This window comes from Triticum dicoccoides, chromosome 5A, assembly GCF_002162155.2.
Source record: "Triticum dicoccoides isolate Atlit2015 ecotype Zavitan chromosome 5A, WEW_v2.0, whole genome shotgun sequence".
NCBI classification, from domain to species: domain Eukaryota; kingdom Viridiplantae; phylum Streptophyta; class Magnoliopsida; order Poales; family Poaceae; genus Triticum; species Triticum dicoccoides.
This window is the reverse complement of record NC_041388.1, coordinates 300,372,829-300,395,336: the sequence shown is the minus strand read 5'-3', so window position 1 is coordinate 300,395,336 and position 22,508 is coordinate 300,372,829. Positions and strand designations below refer to the sequence as shown.

The following is a 22,508-nucleotide window of genomic DNA, read 5'->3' as shown; positions in this document are numbered from 1 at the left end:
ATATTGCCTCCAACTGATCAACCGCTCTACAAAACTTTTTGACGGAGTTCTGGATGGTGTACCGTCAATACACTAGAGACTTGATATTGCGTTCATAGATGATGTGCATGCCATAGGGCGCAATGTGCTTTCGCGCATAAAACCAACCATGCACGCTGTGCCAAAAGCCCCCCCCCCTTTCTGCTCCTGCCTACGAAATCAGCAGATACGGCCAACCACGCATCGCACAACACCTCATCCTCTTTCACCGAGTACTCCGCCATCATTCTTACTCTAAAAAACGACTCAGGTCGTCGCCCGCATCCACACACTTCCCCCACCTCGACACCGCATCCGATGCCCATACTTGCCAGCGTTGGTGGCCTCTTTTCGCCTCCGTCGTAGCACCTCCACGGCTATGCCACCACCTGGACTACGCCGCTGCCTGCCCACAAGGTGTTCGACACTTCGCACGCAAGGTACCATGGATACCAACGTCTGTGCGACATGAAGTGGGAGGCGACGACGATGGCGGCATGGCCGAAGGTATCGAATGCGAAGGGAAGGGGGGGGGGGTCGGGCGTTGTGCCCCGACGGACGTGCCAGGGGGAGGACAAGGCGGCCGTCGCGTGCGTCCGCGCCATCACAAACCCAACCCAAATTTTGGCCAGAAATGGGTCACAGACGACGAAAAACACGGATAGTTGTCCATTTGCGTCAGCGCGTCGGATCGTAATTTTTTGTTCATTTTAACCCAAATGAACGCGCGCGCATAAAATGCGTGGGCACGTTGAAGTTGCTCTGAGAAAAAGAATTTGTATTCGCATCAGCACGTTGAGTCGTGGTTTTCGTCCTCACGGATCCAAACGAAAATAACCGAAGAAATGGGTCAACGCAGTTGGCCAAGGATGCACTTCTGCTCGGTCGTGCGAGGCGTCAACAACGCCGCCTATTTTGCCGTGCTGTGGAGTGGATCCCTGGCCATCGGTCGAGCCCCACCCGCAAACTGGATCCTCCTCTGACCGACGTCACTGGCCTGGCCCACCTGTCAGCGACCAAAGGCTTCCACCAGCAAACGCGCACCATCGCGTCTCAGCCCAGCGAGACACGCTTGCGCCATGCCGTTTTTTTCTTCTTCTATCTTCTTCTTTCTTCTTCCGAATAAACAAGCTTGGCTGGTTGCCCCGTTGTGGTTCAGCCGTTTAGCATATCCGGTTCACAAAACTAGCCCCCGAAAACCCGTTGAGAAAAAGAGGAGAAACCCACCGCAAGCAGCCGTCTATCTTCAAACCGACGGACCAGATCCGCGTGCTCACGATGCGGAAGAAGGCCCGAAGCGCAGGCCAACTTATAGCCGGTCCCATTCCCATTTCTTCCCAAATCCCACCCCCCGCCGTCTGGCGTCCTCCGCCCCGCCTTCCTTTTTCACCTCTTCCCTTCCCCTCCATCCACCTCCCAAGGGCGCGGAGGCGGAGAAGGCGGAGGCGAGAGGGTTCCGCATCTCCGGGCGAGCTCTGGAAGGTGGGTTCGTGTCTGCTCGCGCTCGCATCGTTGGGTTCCGCAGCGCCTGGTTCGATCCGGCGTGGGGTTTTGAGGGTTTTTGTGGCTCGCACATGCGGGGTTTTGGGGGTGGGATTGGGGGAGTTCTGTGAAACGCGAGGTGCATTTCGATTTCGTGTTGCTCCGACTCTAGGTAGTTGGGTTCGAGATGTTTGTGCATTCGATTTCTGAGCGCGGTGCTGGTGCTCGTCGCGCTCGCCCGGTTCCACGGCGCGTGTCTGGTAGGGGATTTTGGTTCCGCGCAATGCGGGCGTTTCGGGGGTTCTGCCTTGCTTTGGATTCGAGGCCGGTTGCGTCGAGAGGTTCGTGTGATCGATCTCCGGGGCCCGGTGCTAGTGCTGGTCTCGCTCCCTCCGTTCCACGGCGCGTGTTCGGTTCGATTCGGTGACCGTTTTGGGGGATTTGGGTTCTGCCCAATGTGATTGGTCAGGGGCTAGGGGTTCCGGGTTGTTTGATTCGAGATTGCTGTGTGATATTGCAGACGCTGCCCCTGATCCTAGCGATTTTTCATCTCTAGATAGACGATTGAGGCCGTCAGGCCGTCCTGTGACTTATTTAGAACCGTCCTGTTACTGCGTGCGTCCGATTGTTGGTACGGAGGTAGAGTAGAAGCATCTCTCTGGGTGGTTCTTTTCTTCATGACCGGTTAGGTGTTTGGTTCTTATTTCGTGGCCGAACTGCTTTACCCGGGAGGTCTGGGTGCAATAATCTCATGCTCTGCTGGTGCACGCGAGTTTCGATTGTTTGGGGTTTGCAACTCAGCAAATGGCATTTGCTTTATCGTGGCATAGATCTCCGCTTCCACACTTGCTGCCTACTTCTGCATCGATATGAACATTGGCTTGGATTGGTACTAGTTTGCTCTATTTGCGTGGTGAGGGTTTGGATTCGGCTTTGATTTCCCCCGGTCTCCTGTTTCGGTGGATTTGGTTGCCCCTTTTTTTTTGAAATAGCCAAGTTGATTCAGTTTCTTCCCCGTTTGTGCTTCATGATAGATTGACAGATCGTTTCTCGATGCTGTTTCTGGTCTGGATGTAGAGTTCCGATTTAGCAGGTCCAACATTTTCAGATTACAGTTATGTAGTCGCGAACAATACTGTTACAGTGCTTTTAAGATAGTATTTCGTTCACGATTTTTGTGATGCTGATGTGTTCTGGATGTACTTTTTTGGACTAGCGGACACTTTCCAATGATTGTAGTGTGTTTCTGGAACTTTCTTATACCCTGCTTCTATCCTGCACCACTGTTCCCATGGTTTAAACAGCAATATATGGAGGTGTTTTATTTGGTCTGAGTTTTGTCAAAATTGCTTTGGTTCACTGCCATTTCACTGTTGTAGGCGTTTTGCACGATCTATCTTTTCCTTTTCCCGGGTGCTCCACCATATGTCTCAGCAACTGGTCCTGAAGTGCTGATTGCTACTTGGACGGACTTGAGTTTATGTGTACATGTTGTTGTAGTTGTATTAAAAGTTCAGCTGTATTCATTCCATGTTCCTTCTGCATGCTAATACGTGGGCACAAACATACCATTCATTGTTTATTAATGGCTGACGGTAGACCTAGTGACATGCCAGGATTGAGTGTTACAGTGGAAGACCACTGCAAGCTATTACTAATGATAGCAGTTAGTATAGTTTTTCGGGTCGAATGTAGTACTCCCTCCGTTCACAAATATGAGATGTTTTGGATATTTCAATATGGACTACATACGGACTGAAATGAGTGAATACACACTAAAATGCGTCTGTATACATCTGATTCAGAAAAAAGTTAGAACATCTTATATTTGTGAACGGAGGGAGTAGATCTTAGATCTAGATGCAAGTATATTATTATATGTCGACAGAAAATATTCAAATATCTGCTCGTGTTGCTGGTTGTACAAACATTCTGAATTTGGAGAGCTCTCTTTTTTCCCGAGACCACGCAGGAGCACTGCATGTTAAGGGCTAATGCTTGGTGGAGTTCTTAGACCAGTTATGATATGTTTTGTTTCAGTTCTGTTAAGCTACTTCTAGTACTATTAATAGACAACCTCAGTGTTCTATTCATATGCTGCAGTAGTATCCCCTTGAAAATGAAAAATACCCAGAACAAGAAGCTGCTGTGCTTGTTGCCTCTTTGTATTTCTTCTTTTAGTTTTTTATTTCCGGTACTGAATTTTTTTGTTTTACAATTATTTTACTAAAATAGGTTCATACAAAATAATAAAAGAGTAATGTAGCACTGACTTATAACTTTTGGCATTGATTCATAGGAGAAGTGGAGGGAAAAACATAGGAATAGGAAATTTTCCTTTGGTGACACATTTTCCTTTGGTTTGACTTTCAGAGGAGAAACAAAGGAATTTTACAATCCACTCACATCTGTCTCATTTTTTCATTTCTTTGCTCAAAGAACAAGGGCAAAGGCATAAGTTGCATAATAACAACCTAATCTTACCTTTGCATATGTTTAACCTTTACTTGACACTTGACTATGCTTTTTTAGAATTCCTGTGTCTTTTACTATTCCTGTGAGTCAAACACCCAATTCTGCAAAATTCCTGTGTTTTTACAAGCTTCTGTTTTGCACATGCAATCCTCCTATTCCTGTTTTTTTCCCAGTTTGTACATTTTCAGAATCCTGTGAATCAAAGAGCCCAACATGGTTTGCCTTTATCAAGAATATAACAACATTACTATAAAATTAACCTGTGTACAGCTCTGTTCTGCCTTGTATGGAACACAATGTGTTTAAATTTCTCAGATTCAATTTAGTGTGTGCCAATTTCTCCTTGCGCTTGTCATGATTGATGTTACCTTTTTATCACTTTATTGTCATGTTTTGATCCTACCTTTTAAATTGCCCTGGATGGCCAACATTGTTTTTCCAAATAGTTTCCAAGAAAAAATTGTGTATGGTTTATGTCCCACTTCTATTCGCTTCATGTTCTTTGCATCAATTGACCTTAGAACTGACTTCATTCAGGTACCTGATTATGGCGGCTAAAACGGGTGGAGCTGTACAAGTGCATAAGAATGACACTGTTAAACGCACAGCAATGGCACGGAATGGCTTGGGCCGTGAAGGAAAGCCCATTAGGTTGCTGTCAAACCACTTTGCTGTGAAGCTTAGTGGGATTGATGCGGTTTTCTACCAATACAGTGTAATGAATAATTCTGAATTTCTGCATTTGTTATTCTTTTCTCAAGCATTTGATAATTATCGTTCAATGCCTGTTCTGAAATTTGTGATTATGCTGCAGGTGTCCATCAAATCTGATGACGATCAGGTGGTTGAAGGCAAGGGCATTGGCCGGAAGGTCATCGATAAAATGTTGCAAACATACAGTTCTGAGCTTGCTGGAAAGGATTTTGCATACGATGGCGAGAAATGTCTATTTACTGTTGGACCTCTTCCACAGAACAACTTCGAGTTCACTGTTATCATGGAGGAAACATCTGCAAGGTACGTATGTACCGTCGATCATAGCAAACTATGTGAGCTGATGAATTTGCCAAGTGCAAGTAGTTGGATAATGATCCATTTTTGTTCTTTTTTATGGGAAACCCATTCTTGTTCTTAGTGTCCGCACTGCCTACTTCCCTGTTCTTGCTGTCATGTTGTTTGCTTACTGGTATTTCAGTTCCAACTATCAGGATTTTTTGATTTTTTTTGAGATTTGTAGCCAACTGTCCTCATCCATAGTCTAGCTTTTTTATTGTGTCTGTTTTTGTACACATAAATACTCGTGGTAACCAAAGTGAGGAAAACATCCTATATTTGACAGAGTTCTACTTGAAATGGTTATCCCCCATGGGATTGCTGTGTTGAATTTCTACTTGAAATGGGTAACCCCCATGGGATTGCTGTGTTGAATTTCCTATTTGAAATGGTTAACCCCCCATGGGATTGCTGCGTTGAAGTTTTATTTGCTATATATCTTGGTTAAGCCACAAAGGATTGTTATGCAGCTGTTAGTTCTGTTAGTGATATTTATTGTAGTATCATACTCATTAAGGTCCCAAATTTTTGAATGGCAACATGGATAATATATTTTGTTAATGCTCAAGGCACTTTATAGATAAAGAAATACAAATAGGAAGCTTACCCAAACTTCATCTGTTCTTCAGGGCTGTTGGTGGGAGTCCAGGACATGAAAGCCCTGGCCCGGGTGACAAGAAACGAGTAAAGAGGTCACATCTTCCAAAGCAGTTCATAGTGGGTATAAGTTACGCAGCAAGGATTCCCCTCAGATCAGTTGCCCTAGCGCTTCAAGGAAGCGACTTGGATCATGCCCAGGATGCTCTGAGAGTCCTTGACATTGTTTTAAGGCAACAGCAGGCTAAGCGGTATGGATAATGTAGTTTTAAACTCTGTTTACCTCTTCAGTCTCATTCTGATTGTAATTATTGTTTGTCTGTATCCAGAGGTTGCCTACTTGTTAGACAATCATTCTTCAGTGATGACAGTAGAAATGTAGTTGATTTAACTGGTGGAGTCAGTGGTTGTCGTGGACTCCATTCTAGCTTCCGTACTACAATGAATGGTTTATCTTTGAACATGGGTATGTGTTCTTCGGTCGACTTGTGTATTTTGATCCACTTTGCTAATCATGAGAAACTGATGTGGCACATCTATGTTAAACAGATGTTTCGACTACTATGATTGTGACCCCTGGACCTGTTGTCAACTTCCTCCTTACAAATCAAAATGTCAGAGACATTAGAGACATTGACTGGCCCAAGGTTCATGATATTATAGCACTGCCTGATATCCCAGCTTTTATTTTTCTACTGAACATATATTTTCTTTGCTTATTTTTTTCTTCTCATGATGCATATTTCTAGAACTTGTCACAAACTTGTATCTATATATATCTTGCAGGCAAAGAGAATGTTGAAAAATCTGAGAGTTAAAGCTACACACAACAACATGGAATTTAAGATCATTAGGCTTAGTGATCAGCCTTGCTCTAGACAGACGTATGGTTCTATTCCTGCATTGCGTTATTCATTATTTTTCTCACAAACGGGTTCCCCAATTCCACATCTATCCTTATTCCATTTCTAAATCTTGTTTGTCCAACCTGCCTTGACTTTCTTCCTCCAGTTATAAGAACATAATGCTGTAGGATTCACACAGTTAATTTTGTATAACTTTCAGCAGTGATATCTTTGTAAATATATAGACTGAAATCATGATGTAAAAAATATAGTTGTCACATCAATTGTCTGTATAATGTATACTTTTATGACCTTTCCACATAATGCAAAAACCAATGTTTAGAGCCACTCGGAACACAAACGTTATTTTACTGGAGATATTAGTTTATTTAATAGTCACTACAATTCTACAACCTGCTTTAGTCATGTCGAAATTAAATTGATCCGCAGATTTCCAATGAAAGTTCGGAGTGGAAGCAGTGAAGGTCAAACTGTTGATATTACTGTTGAAGAATATTTTAAATCCAAGCAAGTGTTTCTGGAGAAGCCTTATCTGCCATGTCTTGATGTGGGAAAGCCGAAACGCCCGAATTATCTCCCAATTGAGGTTGTAGCCTTGACTGTTTATTCACTTTACGTGTGTCTCACCAGTTTTAGTTGCTGGCTGCACACAAAGTCCAAGTTGTGATATATGTCTTCCTTTTGATGGTGCAGCTGGCGAACATGATATCACTTCAACGTTATACGAAGGCACTGTCTTCTCAGCAAAGAACGACATTAGTTGAAAAATCACGACAGAAACCTCAGGATCGCATGAGAGTTGTTACTGATGTGGGTTTGTTGACTTCTGTTGAGATGTTACAACTTCTAGTTTCTTCCTTAGCTACTGACATGCAATTTACGACATGCAATTTACAGGCAGTAAAAAGTAACAGATATGATGATGACCCAATCTTTTCTTCTTGTGGCATTAAAATTGATAGTCAACTGACGCGTGTTGAGGGTCGTGTTCTGTCTGCACCAATGGTTAGACCTAATCTATTTTACATTTTGCTCTTTCCATATACATGACTAATCTTTTCAAACTGTTCTGATATGTTATTCCAGTTGGTTGTGGGAAATAGTCAAGATTGTGTTCCATTCAAGGGCAGGTGGAATTATAATAACAAGGTTGCTACTTGGTTACATGTGACGGAGCACACCTAATAAAAGTATTTTGTACTGAACTTAAATTTCATTTATTACTATTGCAGAAACTATTTGAGCCTGTTAGGATTGAGCGTTGGGCAATTGTGAACTTCTCTGCTCGTTGTGACATGAGCCGGATCTCAAGAGAGCTGATAAACTGTGGACGAACCAAAGGCATTGTAAGTTCTTCCATGACTCCTTTATTTCGCAGTAAAGCATGACAGCATGTAGCTTGTCTTGTAATGACATCTGTTGGCATATTTTATACCTCCTGTCTTGCGTAGATCATTGAAGGCCCTTACAGCCTGGTGGATGAAGATAACCAAGCTAGGAGATGTGCTCCCATTGTAAGAGTTGAAAGGATGTTCGAAAAAGTTAAAGCAAACCTTCCTGGTCCTCCGGAATTTCTGCTATGTGTTTTACCAGAGAGGAAGAATTGTGATATTTATGGTAATATGTTAAACAATATTCTTTTGCTGTTCGTGGATCTTCATGTAACAATCTTCTTTTACTCTCTTGAAGGCCCATGGAAGAAGAAAAATCTTCATGAGATGGGTATTGTCACTCAATGCATTGTTCCTAGTGCTAAGATGAATGATCAATACTTCACCAATGTTCTTCTAAAGATCAATGCTAAGGTACATATACTTGTCTCTTTATCTGATTGTGCCTGTTAGGTTTGACCCAACTGTCTTACCTCACTTACAATAGCTTGGTAGGATGAACTCTTAACATGTTTATTTTTGTTAATAGCTTGGTGGAATGAACTCTAAGCTGGCACTGGAGCATAGCCGTAAGATTCCAGTTATCAATAAGATACCCACAATAATTTTGGGAATGGATGTTTCACATGGTTCTCCAGGTCGATCAGATATACCATCAATTGCTGCTGTATGTCTTCTTCCCTCTCTTGCAGTACTTGCATCAAGAAAATATCTTGTGTTTCCATCCCTTTGAGTACTCCTAAAAGTAGCTGCATAGTTTAGACGGATATGTAGCACAAATAGTCTGTACAATTTATAAAAAGGGTCTGCACCATTCAATGAACAATAGCAAAATCCATCACTTTTGAATCACTATTTTGAACATCTGTGGGATTTTTATTTACCCTGCATATGCTACAGGTTGTTGGATCTAGATGTTGGCCACTAATATCACGCTACAGGGCATCTGTACGGACCCAGTCTCCAAAGGTTGAGATGATTGATTCTCTTTTTAAGCCTCTGGATAATGGAAAGGATGATGGTATAATAAGGTACTGTAGACTTATCACCTGTTATTTCTGTTTACACCTGGCATTCTTTTAGTTATATTGTAGTAGAGAGAAGTGCATATTTCAACCCCGAACTCTTGTCCTGGTCTAATTTACAACCCCGAACTCCAATACCGTCTAAATTACAACCCCTAACTCTCAAAACCGGCTAGGATTCAACCCTCCCCTCTTTGTTGACCGGTTTTGACCGGTCAACGGGTCCCGTCAGCATGGCACATCAGCATTATTTTTAAAAAGCTGTAAAATAAAAAAAATCCAGGAAAAGAAATAAAAAAAATCAAATTTCCGGGAAAAAATCAGGGAAAATAAATAAAATCGAATTTCTGAAAAACAAAAATATCGATATTTCCATGAAAAACCAAAAAATACTTAAAATAAAAAAATGCAAGGAAAAAAATTCAAATTCCCAAGAAAATTATATAAAAACTGTAAAATAGAAAAAAAATCTAGAAAAAGTAATTTCCAAAAAAGTTCAACTTTTTGATTTTTTTCCCCCCGGATATCACGGAAAAAGTTTCCGAATTTTTTTCGCAAACTTTTTTTCGGAAATTTGTTTTTTTTCCTGATTTTTTCTCGATCTTACAGATTTTTATTTATATTTTTCTTGAAATTTTGAATTTTTTTCCGACGTGGCATGCTGATTGGACCTGTTGACTGGTCAAAACTGGTAACCCCTGGTCAAAACCGGTGAACAAGGAGGGGAGGGTTGAATTCTGACCGGTTTTGAGAGTTGAGGGTTGTAATTTAGATGGTATTGAAGTTCGGGGTTGTAAATTAGACTAGGGCAAGAGTTCGGGGTTGAAAAATGCACTTCTCTCTATTGTAGTACTACGTACTCCCTCCGTCCTAAAATTCTTGTCTTAGATTTGTCTAAATACGGATGTATCAAGTCACATTTTAGTATTAGATACATCCGTATCTAGACAAATCTAAGACAAGAATTTTGAGACGGGGGGAGTATGTTGTTCTACGCCTGTCACATATTTTTGCTTTCACTTTGCTTTCCAGGGAACTTCTACTAGACTTCTACACAACCAGTCAACAAAGAAAGCCAGAGCAGATAATCATCTTCAGGTATTTCTTATTATTGGCATGACATGTTATAGGTATTTTGGAATTTACATTCTGATAGTTATGCTGATGGCCTTAGGTATGTTAAGTTTTCTCATAGAATTATTTGCTCGGATGATCAAAGCTTGATTTAGCCTTAAAAAGGAAAGACACATTTGGTAGTATTTTTTTCTGTTTGACAAAGAGAGATCTCCATCACACAAGCGTTCAGTTATCTATGTACAGAAAAAGGGACTGGAACTACTAAACCATTTTTTCTTTCTGCCTTCTATTTATTTTCTTTTATAATCAAGAATTAAGTATGATAGTGGTAATGTGGCACCCATGAAACATATCAAAATGACATGCACAAATCTCATGTAGAAGTTTACGATAAATATGCTGCATTATTTATTCCATTTTTTTGTCTTAAAAAATGGATATATATTTATTTATTAGTGTTTGTTCCTATATTTACGTTTTCTTTGTATTAGCACACCTATTTTCTATTAAAAGTTAAAAACAACCAGTTTTTGTAGTTCATGATCGACTGTTGGCTTTACTTCCACAGAGGCTACATTCTAAGTAATCATCATCTTGTTTGAACTTATATAATTTTAAGAAGTCATGGTATTCCACACAAGAACTCGATATTGTGAACGAATTATTTCCCTCTACATGCAAAAGTCCAAGCTTAGCTTGCTGTTTGTATGTGGAAACAATAGCATTGTTCAATGCATTGACATCATAAATTAGAATTTTGTCTTTGTTGTCTCCTGTGTTTCAGCTGCACGTTTTCTGCACTAACTAGTTACCAGTATTCTGAATTCGTCCATCATTTTCTTATGTGATCAACATATGCAGGGATGGTGTGAGTGAGTCTCAGTTTAGCCAAGTACTGAATCTTGAGGTTGATCAAATAATAAAGGTTGTCCTTGGCACTTATTCGGCTTGGGAAACTTTTTCTGGAAATGTTCTTTTTTTTTTACAGAATTTTAATGATGCAGGCTTACCAGAATATGGGTCAGGGGCCACCTCCAAAGATTACAGTTATTATTGCTCAAAAGAATCACCACACGAAACTGTTCCAAGCTGACGCACCAGATAATGTTCCAGCTGGTATGCAATTGTCCTATGTCAAACATAGCGGAGCACTTCGCATCCGCACCAACGAAAAGAGAACAATTTAAGGAACTAAATTGCATTCTGGCTTTATGAACAGGGACTGTAGTGGACTCGGGTATTGTTCATCCGAAACAGTATGATTTCTACATGTGTGCTCATGCGGGACCTATAGTAAGTCTCCCTGCTTACCAACCCAATATTTTGGAAATTGCATCATTTCTAGCAGTTTGTGATTCGACTGCTGATTGCGTAGTTATCTGTCAGGCTTTATTTGGCATCCTAAATACTGTAAAATTAGTGGCTGGTTATGCATTTTACCATCAATTGCCTAATTGTGTGTCAGACTTTTCATGTGCTGTGTATATTTGGCATCCTAAATACTGTGAAATGTTTGCTCCCTCGTAGGGCACCTCAAGGCCCACCCATTATCATGTCTTGCTTGATCAGATTGGTTTCACAGCAGATGAACTCCAGAGCCTAGTTCTTTCCCTTTCCTATGTGTAAGTACACGGCTATTTCCCAATCTGTTACTGTACAGTACGTGGTGGTTCTTTACTTTCTTATGAGTTTGGTTGATGATATTATTCTTTGTGCTTGTTGCTCAGGTACCAGAGGAGCACCACTGCAATATCTGTGGGTATGTTGACATTGTAGTAGTATATCACAATGTACTTCCTTTTGTATTTTTAAGTGTGTCATGACATTTGATCAATGCTGTGTTTTTCATATTCTCCAGTGGCACCTATCTGTTACGCCCACCTTGCAGCAGCGCAGATGAGCCAGTTCATAAAATTCGAGGAGTTTGCTGATACCTCATCTGGGAGTGGTGTCCCTTCGTCGTCAACAGCAGCAACAGTCCCGGAACTGCCACGGCTGCATGCTGATGTGTGCAGTTCGATGTTCTTCTGTTGACGTGGGCTTTTAGTCAGATCGTTGTGCAGCAGGGTTGACTTTTTGTGAGTGAAGAAACCTGATATTGGATAGGTGACAACAGGTTTGGCTGGGAGCAATTTTTTGGAAGGTATAGTGTCCGTGGTTAGGATGGTCGTGTTCGGGTAGTAGTAGCAGTTGACACTTGATCGCTAGAAGGCTTATGGATGTGAATTCCAGATTCAAACTTTGCTCCATTTGTAAGCGCGTACTTTTGGCATATGCCAAACTCTTTCGGGCTTTGACTACAAGCTGTCCTTTTAATTGAGATATCTTGTTTAATCGTTTTTTTTGCAAGATGATATCTTGTTTAATCTTGCGCTGGTACTTGCCTAAAATTAATTGTTGTGATGTGCTCCCTCCGTTCCATATTACTTGTCGCTGATTTAGTACAAAGTTGTACTAAATCAGCTCCGAATAATATTGAACGGAGGGAGTACTCTATAGATGCAACCTGTACCTGTCAAGAAACCTTATACTGGACAGGTGACTGTAGGTTTGATTCAGGACCAGTATCTAATAATTGACAATAACTTGACAGTATGCTTTCATTACCACCAAGTGTCTCACGGAATGAAAATGAATCATGAGTAATTTGCTAGATTCATTAGTTGAAAAATAGTTTGCAATTTAGATGATTGTTTAAAATAAGTTCTATGTAAGTGGTTGTTGCGGAGGTTTTGTAGCAAGTATTTTTTGCGACCGACTTTTTTTTTTCTTTCGAAAAAGCATTGGATCTATTAACCAGGAACAGGCATTACAAACCCTTAAACAAAGATAGGTAATACAACAAAGTCCTCATGGAGCCGACCATCGTCTTCCACCCAGACAGATGGTGCCCCGCTGCTGCCCCTTCTCGCCGGAGCTGCCGGAGCTGGGCTAACCTTAGTTGTTGCCAGCCACTTGCTTTATAAATGCAAACAAGATGTTATGTTCCATAAAAAAGACGAAAGTAATCTATCATCAAGCTTTTTTTGAACTTGTGGCACACTTTATTCAAATCAAATAATTGTTACATCACTAACAAGTTCAACTAGGATAATCTGGGGAGGATCACCCGCCCAAAAAATTACAAAATTAGGGCCAGTTTTTTTGCTAGCTTCTAGAATAAGCTGAAATAAGCTACCCCTACCCAGTTTATTCTAGAAGCCCAACTAAAATCATTTTTTAGAAGCCCAATAGTTAAGACTTGACTAGTAGGCTTCTAAAAGAAAAAAAAATGGTTCAACTTTTATAATAAGCTGGGTAGTGGGCAACTTATTCTGGAAGTTCCAAAAAAGCCAGCAAAAGAACTGTCAATTCAAAACAAAACAAACGGACGACTGAATCCTATAAACGAAATTGCCCTTAGAATCATAGAAACTCCTAGCAAGCTTGTGTGCCACCTTATTCCCTTCCCTTAGAAAGTGAGGATAATAGAATAAGGACTCAGGATATCAACTTCCCCTTGCATTTGTGGATAATCTCAAGACAATCAAATTTAGAGATCACATTTGAGCATCCCCACTGGTCGGCTAGCTCCATACCATCGCCAAAGCTTCTGCTGCAGCGACGTCAAGCACATGCGTAAAGAGAGTTGTTAACCCAGTAAGAACCTCGCCCCGGTGGTTTTGAAGAACGGCCGTTGTGGCTCCGCTTCCATCTTCCATGAAACATGCATCCACGTTCACTTTATAAAGATTTTGAGCAGTTTAGACCATTTAACATCATGTACACTAGTTGCACTCTTAGAGCTAGTACAATTGGTCGTTATCGCATGTATGGCCGGTGCTGTTTTGGAAGGAATGGCCATACCTTCGCCCTTCACAACTTCCCTTCTCCGCCACCAGATGTACCAATCTCCAATTAAGATGGACTCTTGGAAGCTGAGATGTTCCAGTGTAGTTGAATTACACTTTTGATCTCTGAGGATACTCTCATGCACGCCACCACCAGATCGGACCGAAACAAGGGCTTGGGCGATTGTTTCCTGAAGACCCAAAGCTTTCCACACTTTTTTTTATCTCGAACACATGTAAACATGAGGTGTCGCAAGTCTTCAACTCCCCCTTTACAAACATGACATTGTACAGATACCGGTATATGACGATTCACAAGGATTGACATACCCGGTATCATCCCATGTAAAGCTTCCAACCAAATATCTTCATTTTACTAGGAACCTGAAGCTTCCAGAGAATCTCCCAAACTTGGTTAGACTTGTCCAACCTCATCTTTTCTGATTCTTGCACCAAATTGGTGTTCCCAATCAGTATAGTACGCGGACCGTACTGAAAAGGAGTATGTCCGAGTCTTGTGCCAGGCAATGAAATCCTCAGTTAATTGTGTGCTCAAAGGGATCCTAAAAATTCTTTCAACATCAACAAAAAAAATTGTCCAAAATTAGATCTTCATCCCATCTCCCTATCCATGGATTAATCAACTCATCAACACTATCCAGAAGGCAAAAAACCCTTTCTAGAGGTAACTTTCCTGGATGGACTACTCAGAGTGATCATCCGAGGTATTGATATTACTTCCTGACCCCACTCTCCAAATATGCCATCTTTTGAAAGTCTGGAGACCGACAACAATACTTTGCCACATAAATGAAGATCCCTTCTTCGGTCCTGCCTCCAAGAGATTTCCATCAGGATAATATTTAGCTCTCAAAACCTTTGCACATAGAGTGTCAGGATTTGATAACAGTCTCCAAACCTGCTTTGCGAGCATCACAAGATTAAACGCATGTAAATATCTGAACCCCAATATCCCCATCCTTCTTGGGGATACACATCTTCCACCATGCCCACCAGTGCATCTTATTCTTCTCCTCAGTATCACCCCACCAAAAACCTGATATAGCATCAGTGATTTCCTTATAGATTTTCTTGGGAATCTTGAACACTTAAATAGCAAACACGGGTAAAGACTGAATTATACCTTTAATTAGGTTCTCCTTTCCCCCTAAAGATAGGATCATTTCCCTCCAACCTTGCACCCTGTTGATCACTCTTTCGACCAAATACAAGAAATTATCACTTCTATCCACACCCACCATAGCAGGAAGCCCCAAGTATTTATCAACCATTGCTTCAGCCGTAATACTAAGCTCAACACAAATGTCAGCTTTTAATTGGACATCCACATTTGGGCTGGAGTATATGCTACACTTTGCATCACTAACGAGTTGACCAGAGTTCATACAATATTGATCAAGTACTTGTCTCAATGAGGTTGCATTAATCAAATCAGCTTTCATGAGGATTAAGGAGTCATCAACGAACAACAAGTGTGAAATTGATGGTGCATTTTTGTTGGGGAATGCAGTATTTCAAAAAATTTACCTACGATCACGCAAGATCTATCTAGGAGATGCATAGCAACGAGAGGGGGAGAGTATGTCTACGTACCCTCGTAGACCGAAAGCGGAAGTGTTATGAAAAGCGGTTGATGTAGTCGAACGTCTTCGCGATCCAGTCGATCAAGTACCGAACGCACGACACCTCCACGATCTGCACACGTTCAGCTCGGTGACGTCCCTCGTACTCTTGATCCAGCTGAGGCCGAGGGAGAGTTTCGTTAGCACGACGGCGTGATGATGAAGTTACCGATGCAGGGCTTCGCCTAAGCACTGCAACGATATGACCGAGGTGGAATTCTGTGGAGGGGGGCACCGCACACGGCCAACACTACAAAAAAGACACATCCATGACATTTTAGGCCGAACAAATTTTTTTCTGTCATACTTATGACACTTCTATGACGATAATTGTGACAAAACCCGGTATCATCATAGATGTGGTGGAGTCCTACTTCTATGACAAAAAGTCATGATAGAAAATGGGCTTTTCATCCTGGGCGGGCCGGAGACGTGGCTGCATGATATTCTTTGGGCCGTCCATAACGAAAAAAACCATGGTAGAAGCGACGGCGAGGAAAATATGGGGGAGTTCCCGATTACGGTGGGTGGTCGGGGCCGAGCGATGCGCGTTTCTCTTGTACGTACGCGCGTGTGTGCGAGGCGTTGTGCTCTAACTGAACCCGAGCGAGGCGTTGGGCTCTAATTGAACCCGAGCGATTGCACTGCAGGCTACGCGTTACTGAACCCGAGCGATCGGTCGATGGCTATTAACTGAACTTGATCGAGCGATTCCTTCGCTACCGCTGCTAACTAAAGCCGATCGACGCTGCCTCTGGATGAACAATGAGCGTTGTTGGGGAATTTAGATGAACAGTTCCCGGTGGGGGTTGGATGAACAGGAACCCGTGGTAGTAGAGACCGTTGCCGCTAGATGAACAGTACCCCGATCGATCGAGCCGGTGGATGAACATGACCCTGTGGAGGGCTGGATAAACAGGACCCCGTGGAGGGCTGGATGAACAGGACCCCATGGAGTGTTGATTGAATAGTAGCCGGTGGAGGGCTGGATGAACAGTAGCCCGTGGAGGGGTGGTTGAACAGGACCCCGTGGAGAGGGCTGGTTGAACAGTAGCCGGTGGAGGCTGGATGAACAGGAACCCGTGGATGAACAGTCGCAGGTGGAGGCTGGAGGAGGTCGCCGGTGGATGAACAGTAGCCCGTGGAGGCTGGAGGAGGTCGACGGTGGAGATGAACAATATCCCGTGGAGTCCCGTTTTGTGGTACGCCACACCCCTCCCGATGAACAGGACCCCCGTTTCGACCGTAGCGCTCCAACACAAGTCCGTTTCCTTTGTTTTGCGGTACGCCACACCCCTCCCGATCAACAGGACCCCGTTTCGACCGTAGGAGGTCCGTTTCCTCCGTTTTGCGGTACGCCAGACCCCTCCCGATGAACAGGATCCCGTTTCCACCGTGGCCGGTCGAACACAAGGCCGTTTTCTTCGTTCTGCGGTACGCCAGGCCTCGTTTCCATCGGCTGTTCCGTCCAAGCCGGTTGGCTCCCGATAAACAGCACGCGTTCCGTTGCCTCCCGATGAACACGACGCATTCCCTTGCCTCCCCATGAACACGACGACGACGCAGTTTCTCCGTTCCGACCCAGCCACATCTATGTACACGAGCCCTGGCCGTACTTATGCGCGAGTAGGCGTTTGAGACCCCGCCCATATGTACGTATGTGGCCATATTTACTTTCTTGCACCCTGACCGCTGTACATACGTGTACATGCTACGTGCGCGCCTCTACTACCACACGTGCACGCCTCTACATTGAACAGTATGTATGTACACATTCGCGACCAGAATGATAACGCTACGTACGCATCGACCGGGTGGGTCCCGACTGTCAGGAACTTCCTTATGTGCGAAGATGTAGCTGGTGGGTCCCGACAGTCAGGGGGCGAATCATTTTTTGCCCATAATATGGACACACTTCCTTGCATGCGAAGATGTAGCTGGTGGGTCTCAGCAGTTAGGAGGGAAACATTTTTTTTTCACGAAATACGGTGGCCCGTCCGGTGGGTCCTTGCTGTCAGGTGGAGGAATCATTATTTTTCGCGAAATAAGGAGGCACTTCCTTGCCGCGACCGTGGACCCAACTGTCAGCCTCTCCACGTATAGTACTCTTCCGATGGAATTCGTTCCTTGACCACGTTGACCACGCCGTGGCGAGAGCACCAGGGCGGTGGACGACGGCGAGGCCTAGGAAGGGGACGACGCAGAGCCGGGGAAGACGCGGCAGTGGATGCCCATGCGGAGAGGAGTACGAGAGTTCACTGGTTTGGCTGCGGTGTGAGGCTGCCGTCGCCGTAGGGCCTGGCCAACGGTGGGAGTAGTAGGGGGCGATGAGGCCTCCGCGGCATCACAGCCGGCCACGGGAAGCAGGAGCACGCGGCACGACCGACGCTAGTTTGGGCGGCTGGAGCAACAAGACCAGAGGTTGAAGAAGCACTACCATCGTTGGATGGACATTGTACGGTCACTAGAGCTAGAATCGTTCATATTGACTAAGTTGACAAAGCCCTCCGTCCCCATCAACTTTGTAGACCCACAAGTCAGCATCCCACTATGGTGGGTCCCAGCTAGCAGGGGGTATTCATTTTTTGTGCGTAATAAGGAGGCACTTCCTTGCGTGCGAAGATATAGCTGGTGGATCCGACCTGTCAGCGGGGGAGGGGGGTGGGGGGGGTGGGGGGACTTTTTTCGTGAAATACAGAGGCCCTTCTGGTGGGTCCCAGCTGTCAGGTGGAGGAATCATTATTTTGCGTGTAATAAGGAGGCATTTCCTTGCGTGCGGCCATGGACCTAGCTATCAGCCTCTCCATGCACAGTCTACTTCCAATGGATGTCGTTCATTGATCACATTGACTACTCCGCGCCGAGCGCATCCAAGATGGTGGACGACGGCGAGGCCCCGGACAACAACGAGCCGGAGATGGGAAGACGCGGGAGTAGAGTCATAGACAAAGAGGTGTACGAGGGTTAACTGGTTCTGGTGCAGTGTGGTTCGACAGTCGGTGAAGAAGAACAAGAGGTGTGGAGGGGTGGAGGGATGGCCTGGCCAACGGTGGGGTAGCGCTTCACAGCGAAGCGTGCTAAGCAGAGCTGCTAGCAGCAGGAGGCGGGAGCAGGTGGTCCCGGCGGCGCTGGAGGAAGAAGACGAGGGATTGAAGATGGATGCCGGTCGTTGGATGTAAATTCAACGGCTAACGATGTCAGAATCATTTGTTGACTAAGTTGATAACGACTTGCGTTGGCTTCGACCTATTGGCCCACATTTCAGCCTCCAAAAATGTGGCACTTATTCAACCTATTTTTTCAGAATTTACAGTAATTTTGATTTTTTTAGAATTACAGTCCATTGTTGGGCTGGGTGAACAAATAATGTAGCATCCATGCGGTTCATTTATTTTTCTCCTAAAAAATGACAGACAATTTGCATTTTCTCGAAATACACGATTTTGCTGGACTGATTCTAATTATAATGTTGGGTTGGGCACAACAATGTTATTAATAAATAAACAGAGGCTGAGCATTTTGTTATAAATATATTTAAATAATAAGTGATTTATTATTACATTGGTCCTTAAATCTTATCAAGCTTTTGTACACAATCATCAGGATTTCCGTTGCTAAAAAAATCCAGTATTTTATTGTTAAGAAATTATTTTTATAAGTTAATAAGATGTGGGATATTGTTTTCTTACATATGTAAGTATCTGTTAAATATATGATGACAATAACAATAATATATAATAACATATAAAATAATTTAAATATATATAATATAGTTAGAAGGGAAACAAAAGTTGGACCAGGCATTCCTATTCTTACATAGAAAAATAAAACAGACCTCTGTGTTTTTTTCAAAAAAAATACATAAATTGGGCTACCGATGTTTGAGGAAAAATAAAACCTAGGATGAGAGGTTCATAGACCGGTCGATACATGACGACCTTTAAAAAAAATACAAACTGACATGTCGTGGGCTGCGCATGTTAAAAAAGAAAGCCTAAACGAGGTAGCCCAAAACCCAACGGATACTTGCTGCCCCAGTGATAATAAATGGTACTACCTGCCAGCTCCACAGCTTCGTTGTGAATTTATCTCTTACGCTGAAGCACCTAAAAAATGTAACTATGTTGACAAACCCATGGGCCTCAACGTCAGTATAGCATTAGGAGGAATTTTTTTTCGATGAGGCACTTGCTTGCGTACGGCCACAAACCTGGTGGATCCCGACTGTCCGCCTCTCCACGTACAGTCCTCTCCAAATTCCTCTCGTTTGTTCAACATGTTCACAACGGCATACATCGGCGCCACGACGAGCGCACAAAGGCGCAGGAGGTGATCGGACCACCCAAGGTAGTGCCTTATTTGTAACGAAAGTACTGAACTAGCCTAGTGGCCAAGTGACACTACCCGACAGTTGTTCCGCCCGAGTTCGATTCCAGTTGATGCAGGGAAAATATCTCCAATTTTTTTGCCTCTGCCATTATTGATATGTGGGTCCCCATTGTCATCTACGCACACCACGTCCAACACTTGCCAAAACTTCGTCCCTCGTTTTCTATGTTTTTCGCACACTCGACATTGTGTGGCCATTTTGAAAATAGCATATCTTTTTGACTGTGCATCGGATGAAGATGTGCTATGCATGAATGTTGATCAGCATGATGTTAACTGGCTGGTAGATCCATTTTCGACCATGAATAAAACTTCCAACATGATGTTAACCCTGTTTGAAAAGGCCGTGTTAATATAAATACTCTGCCTTTAAAAGTTGCAGTTTCTTATCTGAAACTGAACTTGCAGTTTCTTATCTGAAACGAAAACTCGCAGTTTCTTCTCTGAGAATCACATTGTCTGCACTTTTATACTCCTATGAAACTACATTCTTTTAAATGCTAAAAATAGACCTCTAGAATTCATAAAATACTTCATATGCTCAATACTGCAAATCTAAAATTCAAAAGACATTATATCTGGAAGTACTCTCAAAATACACAACACAAAACACAATTCATAACCTGCAAATACTGACAACCCTAAGCTCCTCCTGACAATTCACAACCTGCCCGACTATTGGGCTGGGGGGGGGGGCAGTCCCCTCCTATTCCTCGGCGACAGACAGCCGCCCTATGAGACGATGTGAATGGCGAGGGAGAGGATGGCGGGGAAGCGTCATCGGGCCAACTGCTTTTCTCCTCTTGCAGTTGGGTTCGGTCGACGAAGACTCCACCGGCTCGCTCTGGCATGGCATCCTGTAGATGATCGATCCTTCAATCTCTGGTGGATGCTCCATCTGGGATCGGTACTCCCACCACCGCCACAATCGGATTCGGTGAATCTGTTTGCTCCATGGCCCAAAGGAGCAGCTCTATGTACTCCCGCGCGACTCCCTTCAGGAGTATCGCCGCCTTTTCACTCTATTGCAGATATTTGGCCATGGATGTCACCGTCGCCGCTAGTTGGTCCTTGTTGTCAAACCAAGACTGTATCTCCAACATCCTAGCTAGCTTCACAGGGTCGCCGTCTGTGATCCTCACGTATCGGTTGTACTCCTCCATCGATCTACTTCTCCACAGCACCTTCACTCGCCGGCGGTGGTTTTTGAATGGAAGAGGAGAGAGTAGCGCTAGTTTTGGATTAGAACGGGAGAGGAGGTACGCTGGTTTTGGATTGGAACAGGAGAGGAGGGGCGGTGGTTTTGAAATGGAAGAGGAGAGGAGCGGCGCTGGATTTAGATTGGAACGGGAGAGGAGCGGCGGTGGTTTAAGAGGAGAGGAGCGGCGCTGGTCTTGGAAGTATTTTTTGTTTTGTGCATTTTGGGTCAAAGTTTGACCATGTACTGTATTTGACAAGTAAAATGTGAATGCATGTCACCAAAAAATGTATCGTTTGGTTCGTATCTGAAAGTACTTTCAAATTATATTATTTTTGCAACGTATAACATATATTTTATTTGTGAAAATCATGGTCAATTATGACCCAGAATAAAAGGAAGACTAGTTAATGTGGGGCCGCTTTCTTAATTGAAGGGTAAATTAATTTTGATTTTGATCCAGTCACAGCGCGCCGGCCCTCTCGTCCAAACCTAAATCGCTGCCACACGCTCCTCTCCCTCTTCTTCATTGCAAAACCACCTCCTCTCCTCTCCATCATCTCCATTCCAGCACCACCGTCTCGCCTCTCCCTATTCTCCATTGCAAAACCACCTCCTCTCTCCTCGGACGAGGATCCCCTGACGTAGCCCATCCTGCCATTGAGACACTGACACATGGGTCCCACCAAGCACGGGGCCCACCTGTCAGCGACCGAAAGGCAGGGAAACCTCTCCTCTCTATCATCTCCATTCCAAAACCACCGTCTCGCCTCTCCCTCTTCTCCATTTCAAAACCACCCCTCTCCTCTCCATCACATCCATTCCAAAACCACCGTCTCGCCTCTCCCTCTTCTCTATTGCAAGACCACCATCTCTCCTCCCATCTTCCAAAGATAGCACCGGACCACTCAGAAGGACATGTATGGAGAGGAAGCATCAGTGAATCAGGCAGATCGCTGGCGGCGACGAGGCAAAGTTAGCCAGGTTGAAGGAGATCCTTACTTGGTTTGACAATGAGTGAGAGATTTCGAGGACGGTGAGGGCCATGTGGCAATGTATGCGAAAGAGCGAGACGGCGGTGATGAGGGTGGCGATGTACTCCTCGGTGGCAGTCACGCCGCAGTCCTTCGAGTTCATCGAGTATCTCCTCTGGTCGATGGAGCAGACAGATTCGCCCGAGGCGAAAGTCAGGCGGAGGTAGTGGGCGTACTGGTCGAGGGTCGAGCACCCAGAGGATAACGAATCGATCGAGTATGATGTGTCATTCGTGAGGGTGCAGAGCCAGTCGAAGCCACAGGAGTATTCGCTCTCCCACCGCAAGAGGAGGCCGGATGGCGTGATGTCGCTTCCCCGCCGTTCTCCACGGTTCCCTCGATGCTCGCCTCGTTTCAATGGCGTCGGTAGGGTTTAAGGTAAGCTTCGCACTAACCTAATATTCCATCTGCTTGTGCTTACAATCAGTGT

General features: G+C 44.0%; 1 pseudogene; it reads left to right on the top strand.

Annotated features, from left to right (window-relative positions):
• Positions 1 to 1,346: 1,346 nt before the first annotated feature.
• Positions 1,347 to 12,324, top strand: LOC119301128 (annotated as a pseudogene).
• Positions 12,325 to 22,508: the final 10,184 nt, after the last annotated feature.